The sequence below is a fragment of the Glossina fuscipes genome, unplaced genomic scaffold (genome assembly GCF_014805625.2).
Source record: "Glossina fuscipes isolate IAEA_lab_2018 unplaced genomic scaffold, Yale_Gfus_2 221, whole genome shotgun sequence".
NCBI lineage: Eukaryota > Metazoa > Arthropoda > Insecta > Diptera > Glossinidae > Glossina > Glossina fuscipes.
Window position 1 is genome coordinate 1,625,201 of NW_023998564.1, and position 14,918 is coordinate 1,640,118.

The 14,918-nt window shown below is 35.8% G+C and overlaps 1 protein-coding gene across 4 annotated transcripts in view; it reads left to right on the top strand.

The window, feature by feature from the left end:
* LOC119642253 (protein GDAP2 homolog) overlaps nt 1-14,918 on the top strand; it is an 88,429-nt gene that overhangs the window by 30,706 nt on the left and 42,805 nt on the right. Inside the window, exon 1 of one of the 4 annotated variants that reach the window (XR_005247991.1) lies at nt 172-177. The exons of the other annotated variants lie outside the window; for them this stretch is intronic. The gene's annotated coding sequence lies outside the window, so the exon portion shown is untranslated. Of the gene's footprint in view, nt 1-171; nt 178-14,918 lie in introns of those variants that run through there. 4 annotated transcript variants of the gene reach the window in all.

Below are 14,918 nucleotides of genomic sequence, written 5' to 3' on the forward strand. Positions count from 1 at the left end.
CAGCTAGAGTGTTGTATATTCGCTTTTGTCAGAAGTGTGCTCTACCCATAGAGAGAGATTATAATTATGTATTGGTGAATGCCAATTTTACTTGGCTAAGTTGAATTTGGAGACACATGGGTATAAAATCAAAAAGTCGGTCTGTAATTGTAAACAACCGCCTGTTTAATTGAAAAAGTCAGACTGTATTTGTTAACAACTGTTGCATTAAAAAAACGACTAAGGATTTGGAAGCATCTGAGAGTAAGCGTATAAAAATTGCCAACATCTGAGAGTAAGCCTATATATTTTTTATTTTATTTATTTTATTTATTCCACTTATACTAGAAACTCAACTAAACAAATAACAGTCGAGTTCAATTGGCTCTTAATGCAATATTCATTAACAATAAAATTGAGTATAAGCATAATAAAACAAATAAGAAGAAAAAAAAAAAGAAAAAAAAGCATGTACACTATTAGTATAGGAGCACACTTCCAACCGGTACAGGACCAAATTGCAAATGAACCCCTAAGCCATCGCAAACATGCATAAGCCTGGCAACCGATAATAAATTGACAGTAATTCACTTTCGAAACGTAACGACTTTTTAAGGATAAAAGCTAGTTTAAATACGACATAGGTAAATCGCACGTATTAAGCAAAGTTGCTTTAATGGACTTTAAAGAGTCCGATAACGAGAATACGTGGTAGACGTCATTTAGGTTCTTGCAAACGACTCTGAGCGGATTGAACAGCTCATAATTAAATTTACACTGATTAAGCTTAACCAAGATAAAGTGACTAGAGAAGCGGTTAGGGACATTAAAACTTATTTCACCAAGTAATGAAGGCGAGTCAATAGCACCATTTATTACTTTAATTAGAAAGGAAACGCCAAGAACAAATCTACGTTTCTCAAGAGACGGTAGAGACAACAGAAGCAACCTATTTTCATACGGAGGAAGAGAGGCAATCGGATCCCAACCCAAATTTCTAAGGGCAAACAAATCTACGTAGCACCTATATGAAGGAGACCACACAACTGAGGCATACTCGAGTATGGGTCTAACCAAACACATGTACAGCCTTTTCGTAATGTAGGGATCATCAAGCTCTTTGAACCACCTTTTTATAAAACCAAGCGCGGACCTAGCTTTGCTAATCGAGAGCTCAATATGCGAGTTAAAACGTAACCTATGGTCAAATAGAACGCCTAAATCTGTAATCGAATCGACGTCCTCCAACTTATGCGAATCTATGAAATACTGAGTAATGAATGACTTTCTTCTTGAGAATGAAAGCTTCTTACATTTACTCAGATTTAGTTTCAGAAGATTCAAAGAGCACCATGCAACAAATTTATCCAAATCACCTTGAAGCTGATGTGATTGCGATTCAATAGAGAAGGAAGAAAACAGTTTCACATCATCAGCATACATTAAGATCTGGCTGGAATTAACCACCGATGGGAGATCGTTAATGTATAAACTAAATAAAATGGGACCTAAGTGACTTCCTTGAGGTACGCCAGACGTAACGGGGAATTCATCCGAGGTGATGAAGTTAAACAAAACTCTGAAGGATCTATTGTGCAGATAAGAGCTTATCCATTTCACTAATTAGGGTGGGAAACCAGAGGCTTGGAGTTTAAAGATAAGTAGTCTATGGTTAACCATATCAAATGCTTTGCTTAAATCAGTGTAAATAACATCTGTGCGAGAGCCACTAGAAAAACCCTTGAAAACATGACAGGTAAACTCTAACAAGTTGGTGACTGTAGATCGCCCTTTCCGAAAGCCGTGTTGGTGCGGAGAAATATACGAGTTAATGGCAAAGGCCAAATGCTGAGTCACAATACGCTCGAACAACTTGGGCAAGACACTCAACTTGGCTATGCCCCTGTAGTTCTCAACAAATTGTCTACTTCCATTCTTGTGGATAGGGATAAGGAAACTACTCTTCCAACATGAAGGGAAAACACCTGAATACAAGGACATGTTAAAAATCTTTGAGATTACACCACACAACTCGACAGCGCAAGATTTAAGTACACATGATGGAATTCCATCAGGTCCAGGCGAACAACTGTATTTTAGAGAACTCAACCCTTTGAAAACATCATCTTCCGAAATAACCAAGTTAGGTATTGAAACCGAGTTAGTTATAGGATATGGGTAGTTTGCTGATAAATCGAAATTAGCAATCGAAAAGTTTCGTCGGAAATACTCAGCAAATAGATTTGAGATTTCAAAATCATCCGAGGAATCAGAGCCATTAAAAGAAGCATGCAAGGGATATGTGGAAATTTTTCTTTTAGAGTTAACAAATTTAAAGAAGGATTTAGGATTAGCAAACAGAGAGGATTTAATGAACTGAAGGTATCTACAGTAATAATGATGGTTGAGGGAGTTAAATCTATGCCTCGCCACCGAGTAAGCGAAATAGTCGAGCGTAGAGCCACTTTTCGAATATTTTTTGAATAGCGAGTTTTTTCTCTTCTTGTGATATTTAATTGTCTTATTAAACCACGGGGGACATCTGCTTCGAGGTCGACTATGCTTGATCGGAACAGATGCAGCAATAGCTAGATTTAATGTATTGTAGAACGATGGCAATAAGCTTTCAATACTACCGGTTGAGAAATCAAGCGTCAGATGTGAAAGACGATGTTTTAGTAATACAATATTGATTTTATGAAAATCATAATAATTATTTAAAAATGTTTGAGTTGCCACATTAAGGCATTTCAACAAACCATCATTAATATGATGAAAGGAAATGCATATTGATGGATGATAGGGATCCTCAGGTAAACTAAAAGGTGGACAACGATTTACGTAAATCTCGGGAAAATTGGCAAAGCAGAGATCAAGCAGTCTACCATTACAATTAGGGGTACGATTATATTGACCCAAATTATGATCAAACAATTCACTAAAGAACACAACAGCCCTATCAGACGTTGAAGTAGGAACCAAACAGCGAGGACGGGACTGACGCAGATATGGCAATTAATACACCACCACCAATGCGATTTACTCGATCATTTCTAAACACTTGGAAAGAATTATGAAAAAGTTCCGACGAATGTAGATCGGGTTTTAGCCAAGTTTCAGTAAAGGCCAAACAGAAAAATTCCGTGCTCACAGAATTTAGAAAAGTGGAACGAATTTTCGAATTTATGGCCCTAACATTTTGATAAATGAGAGATAGTGGGCCTGAAGAAACAATTAGTTTTTTGAAGATCTCGAGGGATAAATTCCTTAATTAAGGATCCTACTGGCCACAGTGATTTGTTTAACAACATACCACTGTTTTCAGTCGTAACTAATATTTTAAAAGAGGAGATTGCCCTAGCTTGAGAAGGAGCCATTTTGAAGATGCTAACACGCTTTAAGTTGACTGATGGGACTTTCGTCGCCAGATAACCTTTTATGTTATCCACCGATGTTTCAGGCGCCAGTCTTGACACAAATATTGCTTTTCTGGGAGGAACTGCCGTCAAGCAAATGTCATTATTTGGAACAGGAGGGGGGTTCACGGTAGGAGAGTTTCGAGTTGGGGAAAATATAGATGGGGTTATCGCCCTTGTACCAGAAGCTTGTGAGACTTGCCCAGTCTGGTGACCAGCATTCACACGCGAACAGCCAGGAGGAGAGGATGATTTATTTTTCTCTTCATTACTTTTAGGCGACGGCGCTTGATTAGAGTGAGTGGCGGCTCTGGGCGGAGATACCCTTGCCACTTCAGCGTAGCTTAAAACCGATGGACTTGCCGGTTTGTTTGTAACTGTTTTGCTACCAACTGACTCAGCAATATCGGAAACATTACTGTTCATTTTAGAGTTAGAGGGAGCGGTAACTTTTACCAACGAATTAGATTTGGAGAAAGCCAGAGGTGACGTCCCACACGCTACGCTACGAGTAGAAGATGAGTGTCCAATAAAGCGACACTCATCAAACCTAGACTTAATGAGCTCAAACTTTTCCCACAAGGAGCCGAGATTTCTACTCAATTCCGAGAAACCATAACGGGTCTCCATGAAAAGTTTATAAAAGTCAATGTCCCGCTGCCTACAGTCAGGACATGACCATCTTAAGTCTTTAGACGGATCAGCGACTGCGCCAGCAGCACGACCGAGAATACCGGCACACTTTGCATGACCAAAGCGCTCGCAGAGCCAACAAGAGACGAATCGATCAGATTCCAGGCCCGTTTTCGCCCGACAAGGTGTATATAAACACTCCATGTCCTGTCAAACAGACAGTTGTGGATTATGAAGAAAAGACACACAAATCACTGAAAAAAACATAAAAATTTATCAACCAATTTGTGCAAAACTTCTCTGTTAGGTTGACACTGTAACGAGAGATCAATAGCAATACAAACTCCAAACAGCAAAAAAAAATAACAGAGAAAAAGAGAGAAAACAAAAAAAAAAAAGGAGAGATTTATATCAGAGCTCAAAATTTTTGTTTGCAAAAATCAAATGAATCAAAGCGTCAAGGAAAAATATTTCTCTTACTTTGAATTCACTCACTTTCTTCTCAAAGTATATTATAAATTCACACACTATAAGGCAGAATAGCCACGAAATTCAACAAAAAATTAAAATATTAATTGCCGAAACAAAATATATACGACTATACCGCGCGACAGAGTTGCCAGACTTTTGTTTACACTTCTCAATAATTGAACATGTTTTTATATAAAAATTGCCGACATCTGAGAGTAAGCTTTTCTTATTCTCAATAATTTGTCTAAAAATTGCTAACATCTGAGAGTAAGCGTATTGGTTTATGTATACGTGTGTATTATCGAAATTTCTAGAAACAACAAAATCACAAAAAAAAAAAAAAACAACAACAATATGATGAAAACATTAACAGGAATCCAGAGTTTCATTGAAGTGTTCTAGGATGGTAAGAAAAATTTGTTTGTCAAGGAGAGTGGAAAACGATTGAGAGCAAATATCATTAAAAAAAAAAAAAACTGTGTTAAGTTTACACATCAGCTGCAGTAAATTTGGCATAAAGTGTTCTCTATTAGGAGATTTAAGAGTTTTAATCTGAGAGCAAATTTTATCTACATGTAAATATATATGTATAGACAAACCTTACAAATTAGCTGGGTATGAAATGCATTCTCTAATAATTAAAAAAAAGAAATCATCTATCTGTTGACAGTGAAGTTCATATTGCAATCATATTCAACTCAATTCAACTAAAAAGAAATCGTCCAATCGGTTGCTTTTATTTCCATTTCTCTTAATATATCCATAATCAGTCCAGTCAGTAGACGGGTCTTTAAACTCTTTCACATGCAATTTAGTTTGCCTTATGTTGGCAGATTTGCGATAGATAAACTACTTGCTTAGAGTAAGAATACATATGGCTTATGCAGTCTTTCCAGCTTTCTAGATTGTACACTGGCTCACGTGCTGCCCGGACCGTTAAATATCCTACTTCACCTAATACGTCGTTTACTCATTTCTTTAATAATATACCAAAATATTATACATTATATTTATGCGAATGCATAATTTCCATGTCCCAAATTTAACAAATGTAGTCTATTTGTCAAAGATTTTATTAATTTCCAGTTGCTTCTGTCAATACAAACCACACATTAGGCTTTGTCGCCATAAAAGGACTTCCTTTCATGCTTCTATATATGGTGCGGTGCTGCCTTATAAATCATTTACTAAGGATCAAGTTTCATTATAAAATATTTAAAATTAGACCTTTTTGGTATATAAAGGCTTATTTTTCATTAGGTTCCTTACATGGGACTGGATACAAAACGCAGACTTGCTTGATCAAATTTTATTATGAACGAATTTTCATTAAGAAGTATTGAAAAGTAGATCTTTTTACTATATAAAGATTCAGCTTCCGCAGGAACTATTATAGTGCAAGGGATCCAAAAAATTATGCTATCCGATTCAACTTTTCCGCGCCCGTTTAGAATACCGATGTACTATTACTAAGCGATTCTTGTCGCGAAATTCATAAAATGACACTATTGTTTCATGTAATGATTTATTAACATAAGGTTTTGTATGGGGACCGGTCGAAAAAGTGATACGATACAAGTAATTTTCAATAGCTTTCGTCCTTGGCCCAAAACAAACTAGTGTATTAAATTTCATTAAAATATCCAGAAATTGTCATGTGTATTCATGGACAGACATCAAACTTTACGACGGACAGACAACCTTATATCGATCGAAATCATTTTCACAATAGAATCGGTGGAATGAAAGATGGGTCTACTTAAAGCCCTTCTGCAGGTTACATACGTCCGACCAACAAACTTAATACCACAAACTTATACCACAAATTATGTAAAGTTTTATTTAAATATTTTCAACTCTCATTTACGCATACTTTCTAGCTTGGTTTGCTAATAAAAGCCCTCATAGTCATCTGAATCAATTGAAGGGACGATTGTATACCAGAAACGATAAAACTCGTAACTGCATGGTTGCGAGTTCAAATCTTAGTGCGGTAGATCGTATATTTTAACTTGCTGGTAATTACTTAGACTTTTTACGTTTGCTAATGCTTTAAGCCTAAAAATATTATATGTCGTTCACTTCACGATTTTGTTATTTAGTTCTGAATTGATATTCTTCGTTGCAATGTCACAGTTTAAGTCTTGCACTTAAGGTCGCTTGTTAATATTATTGTAGGCTTTAAATATTGTGAGAAGTTGTTTACATGAACGATTTGCTTCGAATACTGTTGCGCTCTTGTTCGATGTTTATAGTATTACTTAACTCAGTTGAATTTAAACTGTGGCCGCGCTTTGCTATACTATGATGTATTGTAATGTGATGTGATGTGCTACGCTGTGCGTATTCACATATGAATTTTAATATAGCTTATTGTAGCGGGTGTTGCGATTAAATGTCTATATTTGTATATATATATTTATATACATATGTATTTCAGTGAAAGAAAAAAAGTTTGGATTATTATTGCACCTTTCTAAATCCTATATAAACAACGAACCTGTTTGCGAAAAATAACTAAAACTATAACTAAACGTTGTGCATATTCCTTAGAGCATGTATCCATAAAGTCTTTCAACAAAAGGTATCATTTTAAATCAATCAAGCAATAAAGCCATTATTTCGCTATGTTTGTGGCCGAAAAGAAACGTTCTCTATAGCCATGGGATCAAAATTAAACCTGAAATAATCAGCCAACATCGGCCATTTAACGCATTTCACTCGTTGCGATTGGATGGATTCTGGCTTGCATTTTCCAAGCTCCAAAGATGGCAGTTTTGCTCATTTACGTACCCAGAGAGAGAACGAGAATAAGTCAATTAGGATAATCTTGATTATATCTCAAACAGTCGATTACGACTTACCATGAATATGTGCGCTAGATATGTGAAGATATATAAATAGACGAAATATGATCGCATATCTTAACAAAAATTCTGCGATTAGATTTTGATCAGCGACATCTATTGGTAAAAGTGAATTATCAACGTACATAACGGCTGATTTTGACCTTTCTCTACATAAAATAACAGTTTTCCATTTAGTATTATCGAGTTATTCTGCGTTAATAATGGAACGATCAATATTGCATTTTCGACATTCTTTATTCTTTTTGTTTAATTTGAATGAGCCTGGTTTCGAAGCCCATTTTAGAAGATTATGGTAATGTTTCGCCATCATATTCCTACTGTCGGTTTTGGTTTCACATGTTTAAAAGTGGTAATTTTGATGGCAATAACAAAGAATCGCCGAAAAAGTTCGAAAGCAATGAATTGCAAGACTTATTAGGCGAAAGCCTGGCTCAAACTGGCAAAGAACTTCCGAAAAGTTTAGCAATTAATGAATCAACTGTTTCTAGGGAAATATTCAAAGAGCACTTCCTGCTCGCGAGGCGAATGTGGATCCGTTTCCGCAAATCCTTAACTTTTCGGAACTGTTAACCTTGTAAACATCTGCCTGAGACCATAAGATTCGCTTGAGTAACCGAGTATGAAAGAATCGCGACCATCAAGTCAGCGATCGCGAATTCAGATATCAAGTGCGATAGAGTTTCCTTTGGCTTTATCGTGAGCGGTCAGTCAACGAAGGCGTAGCACTTATTGGCCATACACCCATTAGACTGCGACCATAGCAAGAAAATTAAATTCGATCGGTACCGAATATTTTATATCTATCACCGTTTATCCCAAACAAAGGCAAAAGGAGTAAATTTCTCATGCTCTTTAATATGCAGGGGGCGCAATTGATTTCTTCTATTTTCCAAATAAAAGTTTTTGCCGCGTAGGCATTTGGGCGTTGTAGACGTGCCATTTGAAAAGTTAAACTCAATTTCAAATTCTGTTGCAAGTTTGTAGCCGATATCTTCATTTTTGCGGACAGGAGAATGTTTACCATAGAAACCACACAGTTGCGGGGACGTACAGACGGACATGGTTAATTTCATTCCGTGTCTGAAACTTGTCAAAAATTTGCATGCTTTGTGAAAGTTTTGATGCTTGCTTCATTTTTGTGGCCAGTAGAATGCTTACAACAGACATTACATAGATGGACAGATGGACAACTCGAAATCGATTTCGAATTTGACGCCGTTCAGGGCTCTCTGGTGCTTCTTGCTGGGCTTTGCAAACGTTTTGACAGAATTAATATACTCCTCATCCTTCGGTGATGGGTATAAAAAGAATAAAATTCTTTTATATATAAATAAAAAAAACAATAGAAAAAGCATGCACACGTCTAGCACAGAGGCATGCTCGCAGCCAGTAAAGATCCCAGCAGAATCCCTAAGCAAATCCGTTGCAAATCTGCAAAAACCTGCCAACCGGCAATAGTAAACAAATTCAATTAATTTTCGTAAGACGGTAGTAAGACGGTTAAGATTGAAAGCTGGTTTAAATACAACATGGACAAATTGCGCGTATTAAGGGTAGTTATTTCGATAGAATTTAAGAGAGTCCGATATCGAGATTAAGTCATTTTTTCATTTATATTTCTGCAAACGACTCTGAACGGATTGAAAAGCTCGTAATTATATTTACATTGACTGGGCTTTAAGAAGATAAAGTTTATCTTACAAAGAATAGATCTACCTTTCTGAAGTGACGAATGGAAGATAGACAAGCGGGTCCTAACGTAAATTTCTAAGGGCAAACAGCAAGAATTTCCTTCGAACGGATTCCATTAGTAACATCTACAGGAAGGATACCACACGAAAGAGACGTACTCAAGTGTTCGTCTGACTAAGCTCATGTATAGCCTTTTTTTAAGGTAAGCAGAATTAAGCTATTTGGACCACCGTTTAATGGAACTTAGCGCCAACCTAACTTTACTTGAAGAGAGTTTAATGCACAAGTTGAAACGAAATCTTTGCTCGAACAGAACCCCTAAGTCGACGAACGAATCTATCTTTCCACCAATCGATGAGATACTCAGTATTGAATGAGTTCCTCCTTGAGAAGAAAAGCTTCTTGCATTTTTTAGTAATTTCCCTAGTTTGAGTAACCAATTTATTTAAATCAATTTGAAGCTGATACGAGTGCGATTTCAAGGAGAAGGAAGAAAACAATTTAGCATCGTCAGTGCACATTAAGATATGACTGCATTTAATCACGGAGGGGAAATCGTTGATGAATAATAATAAATAAAAGTAGCCCTAAGCGGCTGCCTGAGGGAAATCTTAAACTTACATATATTACTTTAATTTTTGCAAAGGACCCTTATTTTTATCAATTCTTTATTAGTAGTAGTGACAGTAAGCGTTAAGTAAATAAGTTACATCGAAGAGTTTTAAGGCGGGAATAATTCAACAGTTCAATTCTTAAACTTCCTGATCGGGGTAGTGAATGAGAAAACTCCATCTCGATTCCTATGGTCAATGGTTCTTTCAGTGGTTTTCCTTAACTTAGAAAGGTCATGTTTTTTTACCACCTTTAGGTTAGTTACTGAACTTTCGCTGATGTCATAATCGCAAATTATATATAATAAATCTGTTCCTTCTTTCTCAGAGAAACGATTTATTACTTCAAACTAAAATGACTCATAACTCAATTACTTTATGGAGCTATTAATAAAGATGTAACGATATCATATTCGGGTAATACCGAGCATTAAATACCCTTCTATATGTAATAATACATAAAAGATTATGCATTATTTTCTTGCAAAGGCACACTTCTCATGAAAGCTCGCATATTAGGGGATATCCAAAACATCACATGGTGTGATCAAAGCTTAGCAAGCTTAACTGATGGATTTTCTATCTATATAAGGATTTGCTTTTCATGATAATCCATACATACCTTGCAGGGCCTAAAAACCTGTGTGATCCAAATTCCCTAAAGGTAATATTTTTGTTTTTTCTACTGCGAACCAATTTTCAACAGAATATATGAGAACGCCTTACTATTGCTCGGAACCCTTACGTGGAATGAAGTTCAAAAAATAAACTTATATGGCTCAACTTCGATCCACTTAATTTTTACGTTAAATTATTGAAATATTGAAAATTGTACCTTTTAATAGTATAAATATTTAGCTTTCATTGGAATAGTTGTATGGCATGCGATTCAACAAATTGCTTAAGCCTAACCATACCAATTTTCATTCCAATTTAGAATGTTGAGATACTATTACTAAACCGAATTTTATCGAGACATTTCAAAAATTTCCATCATCCAAATTTTTTTTTCTTTTTGTTATACAAATTACTCATCCTTCTGTACTACGAACGCGCCACCTTCTTAAGTAACAATGCTTTATACTCCATAAAATTATTTATGCGAATGTTTTCAGTAGCTAAGATCAAAAATATTTCGTACTTTATTACCGAATGCAAAACAAACGTAAATTGTAGTCCATTTCTGCAAATAAACAACCAACCATACAAAAATACGAATTCATGCCGAGGAACAATTGTGTTTCGAAAACTTTTAGAAGCGTGAAGATTTGTTTAATGCAAGCCATAAATTAATTTCGTAAGTTCAGAGAAAAGTTATCTTTGCCATCTTTGTCTTGAAAAGAAACAAAACAAAGTCTCACTACATATTCGCTACAAACAGAGAGCAACTAGCATATACACCACTAGCATATACGCCATAAGTTGCACAATGTATTATTACGTCAAGAAGAAAGTTCGTGATATCTTTTCACCGAAGTTAAAACACATTTTTCCTATACGGTTTGTATAAAAGAAATTTATCAAATAAAACATATGCTATTTTCACCAAAAAACTTACAAATTTTATGGATAAAATCTTTATAGCAACACTCCAGACCTTCCAAAATTTTGTGGAAGGGAAAATGAACTAAGATCCCTTTCGAATCATTAAAGCTGTGTATGGCAACTTGTCGCTGTCATAGATAACGACGCGTTTACCTCTATAATTACGAGCTTTACTCGTTATGATTATTGGCAAGATAGACCGAAAGAGTGGTCGAGTGTTCTAAACCTGACGCCGGATCCTTCTCCAATCTCACCAACATAAAGTGTTAACTTACGTGGTGTCAATATAATCTTCGACATAATTTATGCAGTGTCTTTGGATACTTTACCATGGCTCCTTGTCAATCTTTTCAAAAATGCCTTGATTCAATATTATTACAGTAGCGATTGGCAGACGAAAACTCGATTCATTATCGGCTTATGTTGCAACATCGAGGTTCTTTTTCACATCCTACCTGTGACAAATGTGAAAATTGGTGTTTTATTTGTCTATGGATTGTCATTTTTAACAAACGCTGTAGTATGATTTTACAAACTTAGTATTACCGCCAGCCTTACGCTACTCTAAAACCGACTTTTTTGATAAAATCCATGGACTTATTTCCTGATTAGATAGTCTTCAAAGTGCTGACCTGTTTTGTAAGATAGAATTACTTACTTCGAAATGTTACGGTATGTAATACACAGGAACGAAAATGCAACAAATAAAAACAAGTAAAATATTATATTCGATCGTGACCAAATCTTTTATACCCATCATCTTTATCCAAAAACCGTAAAGGAATTAAATTCTCATGCTCTATAATATGGAGTGGGCCTGGCGTTTCTACTTTCAAGATAAAAGCTTCTGTCATATAGACGAGCCCTTTGAAAAGTTTAGGTTACTTTCAAATTCCTTTGCAAATACATTTTCGCTAACGGGAAAAAGTTTGCCATAGATACTACAAAGCACGGATAGACAGACGAATGAACGGACATGCTTTGGCGCGTTCCAAATTTGAAACTGGCTAAGACTTTATATGCTTTGTGGGTTTTTTGAAGCTGGGTTCTGCACGTTGAAAAAAATTAAATTTTGATAAACTATAATATTAGGTAGGCGTGGCCAATATTTCGATTTTTTTACGGGTGCTAAAGCATCGCCCACATACAACGTACGTTCAAGTTTTTGTAGATTTATCTGTGGTAGCTTATGGACAATCAGCAAAAAACCATATTGTTATTCCCTTTGAAAAAGAGAAGTGTTCTTAGAACCGTAGGCGTGTTCTTCGACTGATGAACGTAGTCGGGCAAACACAGAGACGGACACACAGATGGACAATTTAACACGCTTAAATCGACTGAAAATTTAATGTTGGTCAAAAATGTATAAACTTTGTAGGGTATCTGAAGGTTCTTTTTTTGGGTATTTGCCAACATTTTAACAACCTGAATATACCCCTCATGTTTCAGGGATGGGATAAAAAAATCATAAAAGAAAAAACACAGAATGTTTATCTACTTTTACCTTGACGTTATTTTACCCTTCACCGAAGCATGAGGGATATGTCCTTTTTGTCAAATCGTGTGCAGCGTCCAGTAGAAAGCATCAGAGAACCCACAAAGTGTATATATTCTATTGATCAGAATCAAATTCTAAATCGATTTAAGCACGTTCGTCTGTGTAACGTGTGTTCTGCTGGCCGCAAAAATCAACCTATCGAATTCAAATTTGGCGGGAACAGTGAAAGTTCCTGCACGCTGGTTGGTATTGAAAATGGGCCAAATCGGTCAAAGGACACGCCCACAGCGTCACGTAAACTGGAAACAGCTCTCTTTTTCAAAGGGGATGAAAAATTGGGTTTTTGCTCATTACTCATACACCATAGTAAATAAATGTACAAAATTTTGAACGCATATTCTATGGGCGATACTGCAGTATTTATGCACGAAAATGGGAAAAATTGATTACGCCTATCCAATATTAGCGTATCAAAATTTAATTCTTTTTTCATTACGTTTACAAACCGCAGAAACAAGCTTCAAAAACCCTATAAAGCATGCAAATTCTTGGCCAGTTTCAACTCTTGAATGCATCTAAATAAGTCAGCCTGTTCGTCTGTCTATCTGTCTGCTTGCGTAACTTTGTAGCATTTGTGGTAAACATTCTTCCGTTCGCAAAAATGAAGATATCACCTACAAACTTGCAAAACAATTTGCAAATGGCCCGAACTTTTCAAAGAACGCGCCTACAATGCCCATACGTCTACGAAAAAAACAAAAACTTGCGGGGATTTTTACTTGTTACTCATAAAGTACAAGACGTAGACCATAAAAATTTTCACTTTTATGCTGAAAATAGAAGAAAATAGACCGCGCCCATCGAATGTTATAGAATATGAAAATTTAGTTCTTTGTTCTTTTTTTCGGACGACGATGATGGGTATAAAATAGTCCTTTACGATTGTATATACTATATTCTTAGTTGTTATTCATAAAATTCGTGAAGTAACTTTTTAGTTGAAAACTGAACTTTAAAAAATTATTATAGGTTTGTGTATTTGTTTTGCGTACATACATATGTTATTGAGCAGTAGCTGCAGCAACAGCAGCAACGTTAGCTAATGGCACTTGGTTGTTAATAAAGCGTTTTGTTGTTATTTAAGTGCAAACAAAACGCCTACCTTACGTTTAAATAATAAAAAAACCCAGGCGAACAAGTAAAAACAACAAATGCAGAATGAGTAACAAAAGCGGCAAAGGCACCTAACGACCTAGTTTTATACACCAATAACTTCAATTTATCATCAGCCCGGACGCAAAGAGCTCTACAATGAAAACAAAAACAAAAAAAAACCCTTCATTATGTTCGGTTTAATGGTGATATTCGAAAGTTAAGAAGAAACCCAAACACCCAAACCCAACCTCCAGCTTGCATTCACTTGATTAAGGGTCTATCTCTCTTTATGTGTATTTTTTCATTCTTCAGGATATAACCGCAAAACAACATATTGTAAAAACACGAAAGAAAAAAAAAAAAGGAAAAAATGGAAAGCGTTTAAGCATATTGTGATGTATAAATAGAAAATGCTGCTGAAAATAAGTAGCGCCTTTTTTTTGCATGTTGATTGCGGGCAGCTATCAAAGAAAAAGTTTAGAGGAGATGTTTCTTTTCATTTGTAACATATAGTATTTCATTGCAGAGAGAACATAAAGCTTTTTACTTACCTTTAAGTCGAACGTGTAGTCCGAGCACCATCACAAGTCGCAAGAAATTGTTATCTGTGCGACTGGCAAAACTTTTTTATTGCTATGTAGTCAATCTATCCCGCGACCTGAAAGATCTATTGTACTCTTGCGTGGGTTAACAATCTTATTTAAAAACGAAACTGACATCTGAGCATTCACTTACAACTATTCCTTCCACTCCTGTGTGGATCGATAAGGTATTTCTTACATCAAAACTGTTTTTGTTTATTTACTGTCCACATATTTTGTAAACAAATCTAAAAAGTATGGATTTAAAGGCTGCCAAATAACTTAGATCATCGCCGAATCTCGCATACCTGCTGCTACGTTTTCCGCATTCCAATCTCCTTTATTTGATACCCATATCGCTGGGATTATTAAGAAAAAATTAATCGCGGTGAATGCCATCTTTTTTGTTTATGCCCCACTGCTCAATTCTGCTCTGACCAATGTGGCCCATTTTCATTACAAACCTG